The 20401-nt window shown below is 34.6% G+C and overlaps 1 protein-coding gene and 1 long non-coding RNA gene across 7 annotated transcripts in view; one reads left to right on the plus strand and one right to left on the minus strand.

The window, feature by feature from the left end:
- The window catches only part of Graf (GTPase regulator associated with FAK), a 432476-nt gene that overhangs the window by 237628 nt on the left and 174447 nt on the right, over positions 1–20401 (plus strand). The window lies entirely within an intron of this gene.
- LOC138698444 (uncharacterized) lies at positions 13480–17863 on the minus strand. Of its 3 annotated transcripts, none has more exons than XR_011331871.1 (6): positions 17804–17863; positions 16975–17163; positions 15331–15439; positions 15032–15237; positions 14872–14950; positions 13480–13799 (listed from the first exon to the last, which is right to left on the minus strand). It is a non-coding gene; the product is annotated as an uncharacterized lncRNA (long non-coding RNA). The 3 variants fall into 3 exon arrangements; XR_011331872.1 differs by lacking the exon at positions 17804–17863 and adding an exon at positions 17626–17757; XR_011331870.1 differs by lacking the exon at positions 17804–17863 and having other exon boundaries at positions 16975–17497.

A 20401-nucleotide genomic window follows, 5' to 3' on the forward strand; every position in this document is an offset into this window, starting at 1 on the left:
GCATGACACAATGCACGTGTTGAAGTTTGACATATCTGTATAACTGGAGTTAGGCCTATATTACACTATCACATTTCTCTGTCACAGAATGTGATAAAATTTTTATCAAATATATGTGATCAAATGTAAGATTTTGACTATATTACACTATGTCAAAACTTTGATCATATCTTTCTTCACAGTTCTAATAATGTATCCACAACAGTTCTATGCTTGTTGTAACTGTAAAATATGCAGTAATGGCTATTGCATTAATACTAAAGAAGAAATCAAAGAAAAATTGTATTAGGACCAAATCCAAAGTACAGGTGGTGAAGTTCAGAGTTAATTTATACTCAGTTTTTTTTGTTTCCCCTGTAAAATTTCCTTTTTGTTAGCAGATTTACACTCTAAGCCGACGATTTCGGTTAGAGATTGGGTTAGGGAGAAAAGATACAAAAGGAATCCATTAAACTCTACTGAGAGATCTTCAGTATGAAGATGTGAAATCCTACATATACTAAGTATTTAATAATGGATGATGAAACATTTCATGTGACTCATAATGTGACATTAAAAGTTTTGTGGTTTTCACAGACCATGTGTACTTAATGTCCACTATTTTCCCAGTCACAGATTTTATCAAAGGTATGATGATGACCATAACTTTTAATCACAGAACTATGTCACAGCTAGATGTGATCAAAGATGCTATATTACACTGTAACAGATTTTATGCTCGACCATGCCGAAATGTAGTAATTATACACATGGTAGCAGTCCTTTAATGCATGTCATTAAAGTACACCTATTCATTAAAGTTCAGGTTTTCGATTATTCTCGGATATGCAATCGAAAGACGAGGGATACATCACGGAGGCTGGATATCCAATACTGTCGCAGAGGGTTATGTTCTGTTACTATAATAATTAGCGTTAATTGTAAATAACATTCAAATAAATCCAATTTGTCATCTCGTTTTTCAATTCTAAATCAATTTCCAGGTTATACATTCTCTGCATTACATCAAGGTCAATGACATTATTGTTCCTCGGAAAAAATCAATACTTTCGTGTCTGCGCACATCTCCCAATTTCGAGCTATGAACAAGGTCACTTCCGATCTTCTGTCAGATACAAATAAATTGAATATTTCTGAATAATTTCAAGTTAGAAATATGGTCGAGCATAAAAAGTCGTATGAAACTTGCCTATAATGGTAATTAAGACGCTCGTATGAAAATTATGAAACTCGCTTGCGCTCGTTTCATAAACAAACATACTTGCGTCTTAATTACTATCATTATAGGCTTGTTGCATAATGTACTATTATCATATGAGGGGCTTAGAACAAAAAGCAGGTAAGTGACAGAAACCCAGTTTTGAGGAAATTACAGTTAAAGTTCTACATGCAATGGAATATTATACATTAGTTTGGTGAAATGATGCCCATATAGCAGCACTGCAAAGTGTGATCACTTACCTGATTTTATCCCAAAGAAACATCCTTTTGGGGTATCACAACATGCACTTAACTCATTTTTTTTAAATAATGTCACCTGCTTTTTGTTCTAAGCCCCTCATGTATATTTTATCAAACTTCTGTAACACAGGAATTTGATAGTGTAATATAGGCTTTAGGACATGACGGATCAAAGGTCGAGTCCTGGAAAATAGAGCATGCTAACTATAATAATCTGGAATGTGAAAAATAAGACTTGTTATATATAGAAATTATTTCTATTAACTACGTAGTAGAGAAATGGAAATAAACGAGAGTGGAGTTGCATTTTGATTTTGATGGAGAAGAACTGAGCATCGCATTGCGAAACATCAGAGTTGAAATCAACGGAGCCGCTTCCTCTCGTAATGATACGGGCGAACTACAGTAATTAGCATACGGTGTGAGTCAGGCGCAAGAAACGAACTGATCTGCATGCGACACGCGACGCAATTCGATCAGCAACTCGCGGTGCCCTGGCACAGGAATGCTTAAACAAACGAAACGGACGGATTTCTGCAGAATTTAAAACAGAATCGTCAGAAGTTTTCACTTTATTTATCATAATTATCGTTTAGTTCAGTTATGTATAAATTACATCTTTACATCCAATGACAAATTGCATTATTGCTCGAGAAACTTATGGGGTTACGTACAGCTTACAGCAGTAAAATTTTGGAAATATTCAACAATTTTTTCCTCCATTACGGTATCTTGTACAATAATGAAAATTGGTATGTGTAAAACACTGTCCTTCTGCTGTATGAACAAATATTTCTACGATTAAAAAAAAATTTTACTTTTTTTTTTTCTAAATTATTTCACAGTGCAGTGATGAAGCATTTCCCACATAACTAAAAAACTATCCAACATTTTGTGATGATTTTTTGTGTGCATTTATGCATGTTATATCTACAATATGATGCTAGATCACTTCTCTACCTGTGATAGATTGTCTGATAAAAAATAAATTCATTTAAAAATGGTCAAGTATCAGTACTTTCTTCTAACACAAAATAAAAAATATATATATTATTTATTAAGGAATGTAGTTGAAAGAGCATGATATTGTAAACATGAGTTTCAGTAATAAAATAAAAGAGAAAGAACATGACAAAAGTTAACAAGTTTATGAGTTATGAGGGAAAGGCTTCATCACTGCACAGTGAACTGCCACCATTTTGAATTTGTAAAAAAAAAAATATATATATATATATATATACATGTTTTTTACATTGTAAATATATATATATTTTTTTCATATAGCAGAATATCAGTGTTTTACACATATCAATTTCCATTGTTGTACAAGACACAGTAGTCCTAATGGAGGAAAAAAAATGTTGAATATTTCCAAAAATTTTACTGCTGTAAGCTGTACCTAATCCCTTAAGGTTTATGTTTTGAAGAAATTTTTTTAACCAGATATACTCGTAACTTACTTTAAGCATTTAGATCAGGGCCGCCCAAACTACGGCTCGCTTTGCTCGGGTGATGTACTGATCAACGCCACAGAAACTCCATAATGTCTTCTTATAATTCGCAGCAAGCTCATTACATAGACTTATGGTACACATCAAATTGATATAGTAACGAGTGCAATAAAATAATGCAACATTCGCTCAAGCTACTAGTAATATCTTGAATATAATACATACATCTAAGATAAAATAATAATATATTACGATATAAGGTTGGGAAGTGCCTTTTACAAAATCTAGGAGAGCGAGTTTTTCAATTTCCGAGATTTTGTAATGCATTTCACAAACGTGTATTGTACAGTACTTTTTGCACAATAATATATTTTGAAAATAATATTTTTCAAAATCTTAATATACACTCAGGGACAAAAAAAAGCCGGACACTTTAATATTTGCTGGTATTTTGCAAAACATTTTCTCATACAATATTATGGTAGCCATCTGTTGTTATGGAGACGTGTATACATTGTTGATTGTTTTTTGTTTTATAAACAAGCCATTACAACCAAATATTCAAATTTTTCTTTCGGAGTCTCAACTATAACAATTTTGTCTCAACCATTTTGTGCTTCATTATCGTTATTTCTTTATTTTTACATTTTCTGAGTTTAAGTGGGGTTGTAACATTTGTCTTAAAACAAGATGCGACCTGAAGATGTGGTTCGAGCTGTAGCCCTTTACGATGATGGACGCAGTGTACGTTACATTGCAAATGTTATGAATATTGCCAGAAGCACAACCCATGATGCCATAAAACGGTATAGAGAGACCCTAGAATATACCAGAAGACCAGGTTCGGGTCGTCCAAGAGCTACAAATCCAAATGAAGACAGGTATATGGTGTTGAGAGTTCTTAGGGAGCGCAACCTGCCAGCTACTAGTGTAGCCCAGCAATTTGTTAACATGCATGGACGCCCAATTTCGGCCAAAACATAACTGTTTTGGCCGAAATTGGGTTGAAAGCAAGTGGACTGATATCAAGTAGACCTGCAACTGGTCCCAGACTTCTCAGGATGCATCGAGTTAAACGACTGCGTTTTGCAAATGACCACAGGGATTGGAGAAATGGACAGTGGAGCTGTATTCTGTTCACCGATGAGTCCCGTTTCAATCTGTGCTCACCTGATGGACGTGAAGGAGGGGAGAACGATTTTCACAGTGTTGCATTTCCGAAAATGTGCCGTATGGAGGTGGTGGAGTGATGGTTTGGGCAGGAGCGTGTTGAAAATGGAAGACTAACAGCTGATAGGTATATAAATGAATGTTTGGCTGATCATGTTGTGCCATTTGGCCAATTTGTAGGCGATAATTTTGTTTTAATGCATGATAATGCACGGCCGCATATTGTCCATCGGTCGGAGATTATCTCCAAGAAGTGGGAATCCATGTTCTTCCATGGCCAGCAAGGAGTCCAGACATGAACCCAATTGAACACGTGTGGGACATGCTGGGACGGCGTGTTAAGAATAGACGTCCGAAACCAGAATCGTTACAAGAGTTGAGGCGAGCGCTTGGCGAAGAATGGGAACTTATTCCTCAAGAAGACATTGCTAACCAAATTGAGAGCATGCCAAGACGTATGGATGCAGTTATTCAAGCCAGAGGGGGTAATGCCCGTTACTAAAAAGAGTTTTTAATGTTTAAGGCACAATAAAATGAAAAAAACAGTTAGACCAAACGATGCCATAGTTATACGCCCTTTGTAATTTTTTGTAAATTTTCTCATCAGAGATTTTTTTTTTCAAATGTTGTCGTATAAGGTGCTAAATGAAACATTATTTTGTTTAAATGGGTTTTGTTTCATTTTGAAATAATTGGCAACAAAATACAAGCAAATATAGAAGTGTCCGGTTTTTTTGTCCCTGAGTGTATGTATAGTACGTACATTACACTATGAACAGCTCGAATACCTCCCAGGAGGTCGCGACCCACACTTTGGGAAGCGCTGGTCTAAGTAAATGGACGTGGGGTGAAAAGAAAGAGGTCAAAATTCGGAGGTGGAGGTAAATAGAGAGAATCGTTCTAACGAGAGAGAGAGAGAGAGAGAGAGAGAGAGAGAGAGAGGTGGGGGAAGGACTGTAGCGAAAAAGAAGAAACGAAAAGAAATGTAAAGAAATAAATTAAGAAAGCAGTACAGAAACAAAGAACGAAGAAAAAGTGGGAAGCAAGAAAGAGAGAAAGTTTGGAGTATAGAAGTGAATAAATAATGATGTGGCATTTAAGTAGGAACGAGATCGATGGCCGGTCCACATACAGAGAGATGCTACGAGGTCACATTATCCATGTATCTGGTTTTTGTGGTGCGCAAGGTGAATGTTATGATGGCGCCTGAAATAAGTCACGGCCACTTTCTCCCTCTCTCCTCGTCACACGTTCTGTGTAACTGAACCTCCAGCAAAACATTGCGCAAACTGCAGTCAGGTGGATCGGACTCGTGTCAGTACGGGTGACCGCATGCGCCACGATTATTGTACGAGGTTTCATATCTGACAGGTTGCATAATTGAATTGGTCACATAACACGAATACAGTATATGTATACTAGCCTGTATGTTAATTAGATTGTTAAGTATTCTTGTCTTAAGGGGAGAGGATGGTATTTTTTGATGAAAAATGACTAAATTTTCAAAAAAACAATATTCTTTAAAATACTCTATGATATGTGTTGATAGCCATTTTTAAACTTCCTGCATTATGGATTTTTAAATCACTCGCCCACTTTTATTGTTGCTTCCGGTAAATTAGATTTAAAAAAAATTTCTTTAAAATACCCTTTAATATGTGTGAAATGCATTGCATAACATTTTGTGGGTATTTGTGCCCTTATCGGATGTTGAGACGTCATTTTTAAACTTCCTGCGCTATGGATTTTTAAATCACACGCCCACTTTTATCGGTTTCCAGTAACTTAATTTTTTTTTGCTACATTGCCAGACAAAATGCATATAATTTCTGAACTATTAAAGATACATGCAAAGATACAGGAAACTTTTCTTTGTAACAGAATTTTGTTAATTGATATAATTTAAAAAATACGTCCGTTTGTTTGCAAGAAAGGAAATCAGAAAGTTGTTACTAAATTTTAATTGTTTACAAACGTAGGGAGTAATATCAAAATTCTGTTACAGACAGTTTGTAGAACGTACTTTTGCAAATACATTGCAAAAACTGTTTGAATCTATTTTTAAAAACGGTTTAGATATATCGGTTTTAGTACAATCCTGCATTGGGTATATTTTTTTTTTCAAATTTGGGCCCCGATTTTTTTTTTTTTTTCAAAATATTATTTGGTTGAGTTGCCACAGCTATGAGCTTTCTACATACAAAAAAATAATCATTTATACCAAATAGGAAAAAAGTTTTTAAAAATACCATCCTCTCCCCTTAAATTGAGGTATACTTAATGACGTGATTCTTTTTTAAAATTAAACATTATTTATCATCTCTTCAGACTAGAACTGGAACTTTTCAGAACAATCTTAACTTTCTATACAATTAATACGCGAATATTACCTGTACTAATAAAATGTACAACTTTTTTTTTATCAATAAATGAAGTATAGTATTTTTTTCACTTCAAACACTAATCACTAGACCCCGGATTTTTATGCAATATCAAAGAGCAAAATATGCACCTAAAAATGTAGTAAATTTCGAGGAGATATGTAATTAAATACGTAATATTAATAAAATATGTAATTTAAAATCATTATTAATGCATTAAGTTCACAAAAATGTCGTAACAATTTAATTGGTCAGTTGAAGTGGGAGGATGCAGTCGATTTGCCATTTCCACCCCATTGTATAGCTTGCAAATATGACGTGTCTCTGTCACAATCTATGCTTTTTCTTGTGCCTTAAGATTTCCTAGAAAAATATTTTTGTGTCACACACATAATGGTATTTTGACTTGCCTAACACCCGATCCAAATCCCTCACTAATAGCCTACTTTCAATTTGTAACATAGTTAAATGACCGGCGCACCTGACCATTCCAGATTCTGAGAAGCATTAGTGCAAATGTATAGAGTTGAGGCACTCCGAACTGCTGGTTTTTTTTTTTTTTTTTTTTTTTTTTTACAGATAAAGGGATGGAATCACCAGTTTTATGTTTATGTTTATTTAAAAAAAACTATTATCTTAAGCCAGCTTTAGAAATCGAAGTATTTCGTATAGTTGTGAACAGAACATATCGACGTCAGTTCCGGCCCCCCCCTCTTTACTAGCATCGTGTACAGATGCCTCAAACTAGCAAGATGTCTCGTTCGCGCAGGCGCATAGAGCACTTCTCCCCTACCACTGTCCGCCTACTGCTGTGCACTGTGGACTAGAACGGTACAGCTCAGTTCTAATAACAGTTGAGAAGGCTGCATGGGGAGGGTAAATCTTGAATACATCGTCAAGAGGTCAACTTTTCAGATAATATGATTATACCTGGGTATCGGAGCCCAGGTGGGCCCCCTCCGTTAGCTCTACTACTTCCCCTCTCCAGGCAGCTTCCTAGTTTGAGGCATCTGTACTATAGTGAGAACAATGGCGGCCCTCAGGTGGTGTTATGGGACAGAGACGTTAAGATTTATCTCCAAGTATATATGAAAGAAAATTCAATACTTTACTCTGAAAAATGAAACGAAGTTAATACAAAAATTAAAAACTCAATAACTGCGTAGATATGTACAGAAGTGTTACATTATTTACGTAATATGTAAAATATGTAATATTGCTAAGGATATGTAAAAATATGTAAAATGAAACTCAACTATAACCATATAAGAACCACGTATTGCCGACATTGGTCATTTTCAGTAGTCTACAAGTAAAGGAATGCAATATGTAATTACATAAAAATCCGGGCTCTACTAATCACATGAGATATTTTATTGTAAGTCCTGCAGTAACTTCAGTCCAGCATTTAAAGAGAGAGAGAGAGAGAGAATCATGAATTTATCATGATTACAACAGAAATTAGAGCAGTTGAAACGAATCGCTACACTAACAGTGATTTTCTGTTGTTACAGGATACATTGTTAACAGAACCGATTATTTCTCTTTAGTTAGATTAATTTTTATTGATGTTCTGTGTGGTAAAATTTTCACAAATATACAGGTGAAACTTCTAAAGGTGATCATTAAGTGTCAACTAGAACCTCAAATCGAGGTGTTGGTGTAGAAATTGTCGAGGTTGCTTGCACCGTACAACGTGTAAATCCGTCATAATGCTTTGGTCATTAGAAAAATGGTGAAAATACTGTTATAAAACTAGTATTCATCGCTCCTAGCGGTGACTAATGTAAGCTGGTAGTAACGTTTGAAGCTGTAGCTGCACCCCCATCGAAAGTTCGACAAATGTTTATATTAATACTTTTACTCTACTTAACTACCACACCTAAAATATTTACTATTTCTCATCATTCACCTTGTCTAAGTACTAATTTAGAGAATTATTATCTGAACAAATTTATTTCACACTCTAGGTCAGAAATGTGTAGGTACGTTTAGAAAGTGAAACTTTTAAATTCAAAGCTAAATGAAATACTTATGTTTCGTATACATTGTTTAAACAAATGTATTTTACACTCTAGGCCATAAATGTGTAGGTACCTTTAGAAAGCGAAGCTTTAAAATTCAAAGCTAAATGAAATATTTATGTGTTATGTATATATTCTTTAAACAAATGTATTTTACACTCTAGGCCATAAATGTGTAGGTACCTTTAGAAAGCGAAGCTTTAAAATTCAAAGCTAAATGAAATATTTATGTGTTATGTATATATTCTTTAAACAAATGTATTTCACACTCTAGGCCATAAATGTGTAGGTACCTTTAGAAATCGAAACTTTAAAATTCAAAGTTAAATTAAATGCGTATATTTCATATACATTGTTTAAATAAATGTATTTCACACTCTAGGCCAGGCATAATTATGTAGGTACTTTTAGAAAGCGAAACTTTACAAATTCAAAGTTAAATGAAATATCTATGTTTCATATATTACATTATTTAAACAAATGTATTTCACACTCTAGGCCAGATATAATTACGTAGGTACCTTTAGAAAACGAAACTTTAAAATTCAAAGCTAAATGAAATATCTGTGTTTCATATATATTCTTTAAACGAATGTATTTCACACTCTAGGCCACAAATGTGTAGGTACCTTTAGAAAGTGAAACTTTAAAATTCAAAGCTAAATGAAATACGTATGTTTCATATATTATATTCTTTAAACAAATGTATTTCAAACTCTAGGCCAGAAATGTATAGATATCTTTAGAAAGTGAAACTTTTAAACTCAAAGTTAAATAAAATACCTATGTTTCATATACTGTACTTAGAAGTCAAATTTTCTTTGCATAGATAAGATATTGCAGAATCAACGTCCAAAATTGTATTTACTAGTATCAAGTCATTTAGAAAACTGTCGTAATTGTGAATTTTAAAATGCTACGTTGCCCCCAGTCATTTTATTTGCCACTTTTGACAAGCGTGCGAGGTACGTGCGTGCGTGCGTACGCGGCCTGATGAGAAGCTAGTGTAGAACGTGTTTTCTCCATTGTCGAAGTCAGTATTCACTAGCATTCTTAATTCAACATCGCTTCATTCGTCATCCCAACGACTGAATGCACTATGGTTTGTAAAGGCCTTCAGGTATAGAACACATTACGAAACGTACCCTCGTGACGTTAGAGAGTGTGAAATAAGGGCAAGAAAACTGCATTTCTCCTTGCTGCAGGACCAGGTCTCCCCCCACTCCGCCCTTCTTGCATCCAATTTTTATGCAGCAACTTTATTGTACAGGCGCAAGCCCAGTTCTTCTATGTCGCTGATCCAGCTCTGCCTGCGGTTTCTTACAGCCACCCCGTGTGAAAGTTGTCTGGTATTGATGCCATCCATTTCACCTCCAGTCGTCGTACCGGGCTTTCTGATCTGTTGGTGAAAACAAAAACCAGAACTCGAGCCTACAACATTTGCTGCGCGACATACAAACAGGCTTGGAAAGTATCCACTTCAAATAATAATAATAATAATAATAATAATAATAATAATAATAATAATAATAAAAAATAGTAATAATAATAATAAAAATAGTAATAATAATAATAATAATAATAATAATAAAAATAGTAATAATAATAATAATACCTTTGGGGAGGCCGAGACGTAGATGGGAAGGTAATATTAAAATGGATTTCACGGAGGTGGGATATGATGATAGAGACTGGATTAATCTTGCTCAGGATAGGGACCAATGGCGGGCTTATGTGAGGGCGACAATGAACCTCCGGGTTCCTTAAAAGCCAGTAAGTAAGTAATAAATAATAATAACAATAATATTAAAATGGATTTGAGGGAGGTGGGATATGATGATAGAGACTGGATTAATCTTGCTCAGGATAGGGACCAATGGCGGGCTTATGTGAGGGCGACAGTGAACCTCCGGGTTCCTTAAAAGCCAGTAAGTAAGTAAGTAATAAATAATAATAATATTATTATTATTAAAATGGATTTGAGGGAGGTGGGATATGATGATAGAGACTGAATTAATCTTGCTCAGGATAGGGACCAATGGCGGGTTTATGTGAGGGCGACAATGAACCTCCGGGTTCCTTAAAAGCCGGTAAGTTAGTAAGTAATAAATAATAATAATAATAATAATAATAATAATAATAATAATAATATTAATAATAATATTAAAATGGATTTGTGGGAGGTGGGATATGATGATAGAGACTGGATTAATCTTGCTCAGGATAGGGACCAATGGCGGGCTTATGTGAGGGCGACAATGAACCTCCGAGTTCCTTAAAAGCCCAGTAAGCAAGTAATTATTATTATTATATAGGAGATCTTTGCATTAATATGAATAAAACTGAATACCTCGTTGTGGGCAATAGTGGAAGAGATATTATCCTACCGCAAGGAACAATTAAATCTGTGAGACATTTTAAGTATTTGGGGTCTATTATCCAAGAGTCTGGGAGCTGTGAAGCAGATGTAGATCACAGAGTGCAACAGGCAAGAAGGGCAATAAAGATGCTGAATGGGGTACTGTGGAATAGATCCATTTCCAAACAAATGAAGAAGAGAATTCTACAATCTATAGTTGAATCTATACTAACATACGGGGCAGAGGGATGGGCACTTGTTGAACGTCAGAAGTGTAAGATACAAGCGACGGAGATGGAGGGAATAAGAAGAGCTGCTAGAGTATCCAGATTGGAAAGGAGAAGGAATGAGGATGTGAGGCAAATGATGGAGATGGAAGAGTCGGTAATTGAAAGAATCGAAAAACGAACCCTTCAATGGTATGGCCACGTAAAAAGGATGAAAGAAGGAAGATGGCCAAAGATTATTCTGGAATGGTCGCCTCGGGGAAGGAGGAAGCGTGCGAGACCAAGAAAAACATGGAAAGCCGGTGTCATGCAAATGATGAAGGACCGACATATGCAGGAGGAGGATTGGCGGGATCGAGAAGGATGGCGGAAGGGAATTCAGGGCAACCGCTGAAGAATGGAAGAGCCCACAAAAGAAAAAAAGAATTATTATTATTATTATTATTATTATTATTATTATTATTATTATTATTATTATTAAAATGGATTTGAGGGAGGTGGGATATGATGATACAGAGTGGATTAATCTTGCTCAGGATAGGGACCAATGGCGGGCTTATGTGAGGGCGACAATGAACCTCCGGGTTCCTTAAAAGCCAGTAAGTAAGTAATAAATAATAATAACAATAATATTAAAATGGATTTGAGGGAGGTGGGATATGATGATAGAGACTGGATTAATCTTGCTCAGGATAGGGACCAATGGCGGGCTTATGTAAGGGCGACAGTGAACCTCCGGGTTCCTTAAAAGCCAGTAAGTAAGTAAGTAATAAATAATAATAATAATAATAATAATAATAATAATAATAATAATAATAAAATTGATTTGAGGGAGGTGGGATATGATGATAGAGACTGGATTAATCTTGCTCAGGATAGGAACCAATGGCGGGCTTATGTGAGGGCGACAATGAACCTCAGGGTTCCTTAAAAGCCAGTAAGTAAGTAATAAATAATAATAATAATATTATTATTATTATTATTATTATTATTATTATTATTATTATTAAAATGGATTTGAGGGAGGTGGGATATGATGATAGAGACTGGATTAATCTTGCTCAGGATAGGGACCAATGGCGGGCTTATGTGAAGGCGACAATGAACCTCCGGGTTCCTTAAGAGCCAGTAATTAAGTAACTAATAATAATAATAATAATAATAATAATAATAATCTTCCTATCACGTATTAGGCCTGGTGCCCTGTTACAGTCCCACTCCATCGTTTCAGCGGACGGCCCAAACCTCTTGTTCCTAAAGGGCGGTAATTTAGTGCTTGGCGTGGTATTCTTGTTCTAGGCATCCTGAGTATATGAGATTTCAGTTCTGTTAATAATTTTAAATTTTCTGTTAAATTGGGTCAATATTTAATTCTTTCAAAATATTCAAATTTTTCTTCTTATCTAATGTAGTATAGTCAGCGGTTCTTTTTAAGAACTACATTTTATTAGCAGTAATTCGGTGTTCATCACACTTACGTATGGTCCAAGCTTTACTTCCATATACAAGAACAGATCTCGCCAATGTTTTATAGGCTTTAATTCTTTTATGTTTTGGACAAGAGAAGGTTTGAAAATGATATTAATGGTATTCATTGCATAGTTGAAGTATTTTAATTTTGTAGAAATATCTTTTTCTTGTTCATAGCTCAAATGATAACCCAAATATTTAAAACATGAGACCTGTTGTATACTCGGCACAACATATAGTGACGTACTAAGAAATCCAAGATGGCCGTACTTCAGTCTTACCAACTTTGAACGTAAAGCACTAATATTAATTCTTTTCAATAAATTGAACAAATTGTCAGTGGAGAGCATTTAAAAATTGTGGATCAGAATAAAACAAACTCTGTAAAAAAAGTAAAACAATTTATGCCACGAAAGATGGTATTATGTGCCGTAAATAAAATTTGAAGAACAATTTAAATGGTCATGTCTTAAAAAAAATTATTCTTAAAACTACATTACATTCATCACTATTATTTTCCATTTCTTTTGCTGCACATATTCCTCTTTAATAGATATAGATACGCATGTATAAATATAATTAAAAAGTACAATGAGAAAAGTGAAATTTTATTTTTAACTAACCAAGTAGGCCTAATGAAAATTTAAAAATCATACTTACTTTTCACGACCAATCTCTATACAAAAAAAAAAAAATAAAATAAACTTTAATTTTGTATAATAAGGATTTGTTTCAACCAAATGAAAGGACAACTTAAGTATTTTTATTATTTCAGGATTAATGGAGAAGGGTGATGTAATTATATATAGGATATATATATATATAATATTGTTGTATAACATTATGGAATGCTGACAAGTTGATGTATTGACTCAGCATTACACAATTCTAATATCCCGACTTTTGCCTCAGGACTAAGGGAATACTTCGACAAAGGACAGATTGCAAATAACTTTATTTTATATCTTCATTATACAAATTTAACATAAAGCACAGTTAGGCAACAACAAAAATACACAATGAACAATCAACTGTATTATTTTCTGTGTAACAGCACACTTACTTTATTTTTCTGAAAAATACAAAGTGATATAAAAAGAAAATAACTATGGTTTTGGATAGACATATTATGTTTGCTCCAGCATTTGCATCAGCCATAATTCTTAAATTAGTCATTATATTACCAAATTTCCAGACGTCCTCTTCCTTAACCAACCTCTTGATAATGTTTGGTGGCATCATGGGATCCTTTGAGACTAAAAGAAAGACAGAATTTGATTTAACACAGAAATTGTCAATGTTGAAAGAGGATCTGTGCATGTTTAATATAAGAAAGTAATTACACATAGCCCCATTTAACAATAACTGAATTAATTTTTAGTAGAATTATAGTGGACATTATGGTGACAATACTGGACTGGACAATTAATCATGTAAATATCAGTAGAAAAGGGGGGGGGGGAATTAAAACTAAAATAAAAAATATATTATGTTATACACAGAATGAAAATTAATACTGCATAAATAACATTGTACCGGTATCTAAAATATGACATCAGACTTTGAAACAGAAATGTTGAAAATAAGCCAAACTTTCAGTGCAATCTAGCTCAAGGATCTGGCAAGTTTTGTAGCAAAATACCACCCTCACAGAATCCTTTGCTTTTGAAGGTACACAAATCTAACTATATCATATTTCGTGAAAAAAATAGTGGTACTGATATAAGACATCATATTATCAGACACTTTCACTTTCCTCTGAATTAATGGTGGCCTCTGATATGCCTGTCTAGCTGGAAGTCATTGTGCAAAATGTTAACCCTCATGGTATGGATGTCGGAGAGGTTGGTGTATCTGAGAGACCAACGAAATAAGCCTCACTGGCTTCTTGGAACATCACGATAGCTAATCCCTGGAAGGGAAACTCTATCGTTAAGTCCTAAGCAACAGAAAAAAAACAACTTGAATTTATCAATGATGAGATCGTCTAGCTTCCTTGTATTTGAATGTACAGTAATCTATCCGTAGACATATCATATTTTGTTAAAAAAATAGTGGGTTTTGATATGAGGTGTCTGATCATCAGAGATATTTTCACTTTTCTTAAATTAGCGGTGGCCTCTGATGCACCTGTCCTGCTGTATGTCGTGCAAAATGGTAACCCTCATGGCCTGGATGGTGGAGAGGTTGGTGTATCGAAAACCAGCCTCCTATGACACACCTTGGGCAATGATTGTGTTGATAAATTGGTCTACACAACTCGCTTCATATGGCTGAATGACAAACAATTAACCACCATTGGGGGGAAATTACTTATGAATTACTTACATTTAGAGAATCACCTTTCCAAGTATCGTTTATTCCTGTTTGCATTGTCTGGCAATGGTAACCCCAGTCTCAGTCATGTCTACAAAATTCACATTTAAACATAAATAATGCAATTTAACATCACAGTTCATTACTCAGATTCTACAGAAATTATATTTACCATTAACTGATCTCGTCTCCTTTCGTTGTGGGTTTGTATTCTGCAATTTTATTGTGGTAGAAAGCATTATCCATAACAATAATCGAAGGACCTAAATTTCTCAACCCAACAATAAGCTACCTTTACACCCACTTCTGGATTGTATTCATGGCACCATAGTAATCTTGGCCAGTCTTCAAATTGGATGCAAAAAGTTAAATCTGCATCTATAAAAGAGACAAGATATTTAGATTCTAGATAGAACACATAATAAAAGTTACTACATTATATATAGTTTAATAGTATTGTAGTTATATTACCAGGTTCCAGCTTGTACAATGACCAGTCTTCCTTCCACAGCAGGTCGATGCATAACTCCTTGAACCTTACCACCAACGATACTGGTTTGCTCCATGAATGTGTTGCAGTCTATGAAATATACATGGAATTAATAATGTTACAACATTTATTCCCTTTACTATCTTAAAATATTGTAATAAAGCCTGCCATTCATAAAAATCCACGTTTCATCCAGAAAAACAACAAACTTTGGACCCTCACTTTTCATATTTCTCACATATTCTCTTAAAATTAATATTTTTACTTTCTCTTACTAATGTGAGATTGCCCTCTTTTTTCAATTTAAACTACATTTCCTTCAAAACTGTCCTTAATGACGAACGTGATCCTTCAAATGAAGTATGTAATCATAGTTTCCTGTTACATGGCCCAGTACCAGCATGGCTGTTACTCTTTTTCCTGAACAGGAATGAAAATAGTACCGGTAGTGGTAAATAAGAAGTAATTATAAGAGTAAAGTCTACAGTCTTTTAACTTATTAAAAATTAAAAAAAAAAGAAAAAATGTTACTGCCATAATTTTCTTCATCTCGATTCGGTCTATCATATACAAATCTTGCAATGACTTCCTTGGAAAAATTATCTGATGCCAGTTATAGATTGTGGATATTTCTTGTTTTTCCCTGGTGTAGACAGCATATGCTTCTTTTCAGATTTGGTAATAATTATTTCTACTGCATTCTATGAATGCTGTGATAAAAGTATGGAGATTATATATTTTATTTACAGTATTTACTTACAAATGGCTTTTAAGGAACCCAGAGGTTTTTGCTGTCCTCACATAAGCCCACCATTCGTCCCTATCCTGAACAATATTAATCCAGTCCCTAGCATCATATTCCACCTCCCTCAAAATATTATCCTCCCATCTACGTCTCTGCCTCTCCAAAGGTCTTCAAACTAACTCTATATGCATTTATGGACTCACTCATTCGTGCTACATACCCTGCCCACATCAAACGTCTGGATTTAATAATGTTAGGTGAAGACTATAATGCTTGCAGTTGTGCGTTGTGTAACTTTCTCCATTTTCCTGTAACTTCATCCCTCTTAGTCCCAAATATTTTCCTAAGAACCTTACACTCTAACACCCTTAATCTCTGTTCCCCTCTCAAAGTGAGAGTCCAATTTAATGCTTTTTATACATACATGCCTGTGGTGTAACAATATCTGGAACAAGTAAACATATAATATGCTCCTTTTTAATTATTCCTATAGCCTTAAAGATTATGGTAATACATTGAAGTACTTGGGACAATAACAAAAATATTCTTCTGCGTTATTGAATACGTATTTTTTTTTTTTACTTAATTTCTAACAAGAATATTTTTATACATACGAAAGGTTATCAGTGATGGGACTTTACTTTATTTGGGACTTGTATTTCTAAGTAAGCTTAAAATTTTTCAAAATTCAGTTGCATGTAAACTCAACCACATGCACTAGTTTATCATGAAGTTGCATTAGATTAGGTTACAGAAAAGTCTTCGTATGTTAAATTATGTGTAAATATTTTTAACACACTATCATGGATGCATCCTTATGGAATAAAATCTGTACTGATCCCGTCAAATATTATCTATAAAAACAGGTAGGCCTACTTACAAGGGATTTGCAATTCTTGCCATTAGAACCGCTTTGGTTTGACAGATATCTTCATATTCTGCTTCAGCCTTCAATTGTCTGTACATATTAACCACTGCTTATTGTAAGCTGCTCTGTAACGAAAGTATTTTCTTTCTTGATGTAGGCCTATAAGTTCTTCAGACTCTTTCCTTCTGGACATGTTATAACCTTAAAATAAAGTGATTATTGCATTTTAAAATATGAACTACATTTAACCAAACTTCAATCTTGATTTTATTCACTTTCATTAGACTGAATATTTGTAAGGTTATGTAAAATTATATTACGTAATTCTCCAAAATAACTGCACCATAGGAGACACTGTTTTCCTTTGTTCCACTGACTTCTGTGAGATTTTAACACATGGTTTTAGTTTGGAGCTATAAATACTTTCAACATAGAAGTCATTTGATACCTGTACATTCTAATGGATAGTTGGAAGTTTTTATAACAGCAAACTAATAAACCACGTGTTTATCGCTATATACATCTCTCATAAGCCAGTGAAACATGTCTTCTTTGATGTAGCTTCTCTGGATAATACCTTATATTATGATAAAAATGTAATTGTTATATCATATAATTTATTTTTATATGGATAATGTTTTAAAGTTAAAATAATGCTCTTACCTCAGCAGAATCATCTGTAGGCCTAATTGTAAATTTCACTATTCTAGAATATAAGTATGCCTATGTAATATAATATCTTAATACATACTAAATAACAGTGAATCTTAATATAACACAACATTCTAATATGTTAATTTATTGTAATATTGCAATATAATGCTCCAAAATTTCTACTTACCTAGAAACATACAATACCGGTAGTTCTGATAATAGCAATAATTCCACCACATAGTTATATATGTGATGTGATGGAAATAGTAACTTCACGTACAACTCGCAATTCCCGGAATATATTATATATATATATATATATATATATATATATATATATATATATATATATATATTATAATCGCGATATAAAATACACGCACAATATTACGTTTGAATAAATCTAGTGAATTTTAAATGGAGTAGCGGGTAGGCCTGAATAATAATGCCAAGTGTACCAACATAAGAACTACAAAATGACTAACTATCATGATATCTAGAACATGTGAGTGTTGAAGTAAGTGTTGCCAGTAGTGAAGTGAACCTGGGCGCTGCAAAAACACTAGATTTCAGCTGGTGATCACGTAATGGGGGGAAAATGTTGAAGTTGCATCTTAGTACCTCAAGATATGCTGTGCCGACAATACACGTTTATTATAAAGGCAAATTTTGCGGAGATGTTCGCCAAGGTTGTAGCCTATCCGCATTACTATTTACTATAATAATGATGATAATAATAATAATAATAATAATAATAATAATAATAATACAATAACATATGTACTGTACAGACCCAGAAACAAAATTTGGGCTATCTGAATTTTTCAAGTTCCAGTTATAACATACTGCGCATGTTCAATGTCCAAATTTCGTTTCTGGGTCTGTACTATATAACTATTATTATTAGTAACCCTATATCCTACCAAACCAATCTCAGGTAAAATGTCGCGCTCCACAGTTTTAAAACTACTGCCGCTGAAAGACAGAGACGGAGAGGGTAGTTTCACAGTCTAGTATATACAGTCACGAAGCTTGAGTTGTGAGGGTGCTAGGAACAATAGACTATGCCGGTACTATTTCGCATTGTTTGTAATGAGGCGATAGTAGCGATCCTAGTGGTTAGCAACTATCTACGAATGCATATTTACTACGTATTGAGCTTCGTGACTGTATATACTAAACTGTGGTAGTTGTGGCAACGTCGCGCTCGCATGTTACTGGCGCTCGCGAAACGTCAGGGAGTTTTTGAGCGCGACTGTAAGTTCATGTGGATTTGGCACGTCATCCAACTGCAATTCATCATACATCTAAGCCTGAAACCTCGTATAAAATCATGTATTTCTTAGTCTTTATTAATGAACATGATCTTTTACGGGCGGTAAATATACTTAGGCTTACTTTTCCTCAGATGAAAACTCTCTACCCTGAGCTCTGTTTCAACCGGTGATACGCGGGTCCAGAGATAAGAAGAACAGTAATTAGTGACAAATTCATCGTTGTTTTAAGTACAATATTTGTGTGATTCTTTCTCCTAGCTACGTACCTCATTTGTTTCGCATCGTGATGACACGGCTCCGCTTGGGTGCGTGTCGAACGAGTTTTAAATCGCCGGCAATCGCTGGAGGTACTTCTTGTAGGACCTGCACTGATTACAGCCTTGGCTTGCTATCGCGAAAGATCTATGTTATGTAAGAGATGGAACCTTATGTGTTCAGGTGCGTGTGTTTTGTCCGCCCGTATGTCTTTGCGATGACGTCATTTCCGAGAGTATCATTATAGGTGTTACTGTTTCGTTGTTGTCAGCGAGTGGATTTCCATGCTGTCTCGTAGTTTCTTTTGCGACTGAAACACTTTTGACCTTGTCCGTACTATGTCTATCTATCTATCTATCTATCTATCTATCTATCTATCTATCTATCTATCTATCTATCTATCTATCTATCTATCTATCTATCTATCTATCTGTCTGTCTGTCTGTCTATCTATCTATCTATCTATCTATCTATCTATCTATCTATCTATCTATCTATCTATCTATCCTGCCATTCTGTCTGTCTATCGTATTTGTCTGTCTGTGCGTTTATCCTATCTGTCTGTATCTGTGTCTGTGTGCGTGTTCACCATTGTGTCTCAGCATGTAGTGTATGTATGTATATTACATTAATTCGGAAGTGAGCGCTGTCATACCTGAGCACTGTAAGCTCAAGTAGGCAGACTTAATTTTTTGTATCAGTACAAAATTTGTATTCTGGTGGTATGCTAGACTGCTAGAGAATGTCCAATGGCCGTAACTCCGCCAGATTAAATAAATAAATGAAATTGAAACCTGGAGGTTTAGAAAATAAGTATAAAATGCTCCATGCATCTTTGTTGTCCTTTGACTGGGCCATGATGGACAGTACCTTCTTATTCTGGAGGTCCGGGGTTTTATTCTTAAAGCGTGAACTTTATCATGAGTTTCTTCCAAGGATGTGGATCTACAAACTGAATCTTCAATTGCCTTTTTTAACATTTCAGTGGGTTTGTAAAAATATAGGTATTGCTGATCGAATTCGTATACAGGATGTTTCCGAGGTGATGTTACAAACTTTCAGGGATGATGGTGAAGGGCACATGTATCAATTTGAGATAAGGAACCTGGCCCAGAAATGTTTGAGTCGAAAGTTGTAAGCATAAATAGTTGTGTGGAAATGGAATTGTAATTTGGCACCACGTGCCCTCCTTCCCTTAACTTTTGGAACAGTCGTGGAAAAGTAATATGGGCCGGATGTCTCCTACGTGGGTA

Source organism: Periplaneta americana, chromosome 4 (genome assembly GCF_040183065.1).
Source record: "Periplaneta americana isolate PAMFEO1 chromosome 4, P.americana_PAMFEO1_priV1, whole genome shotgun sequence".
Classification (NCBI taxonomy): domain Eukaryota; kingdom Metazoa; phylum Arthropoda; class Insecta; order Blattodea; family Blattidae; genus Periplaneta; species Periplaneta americana.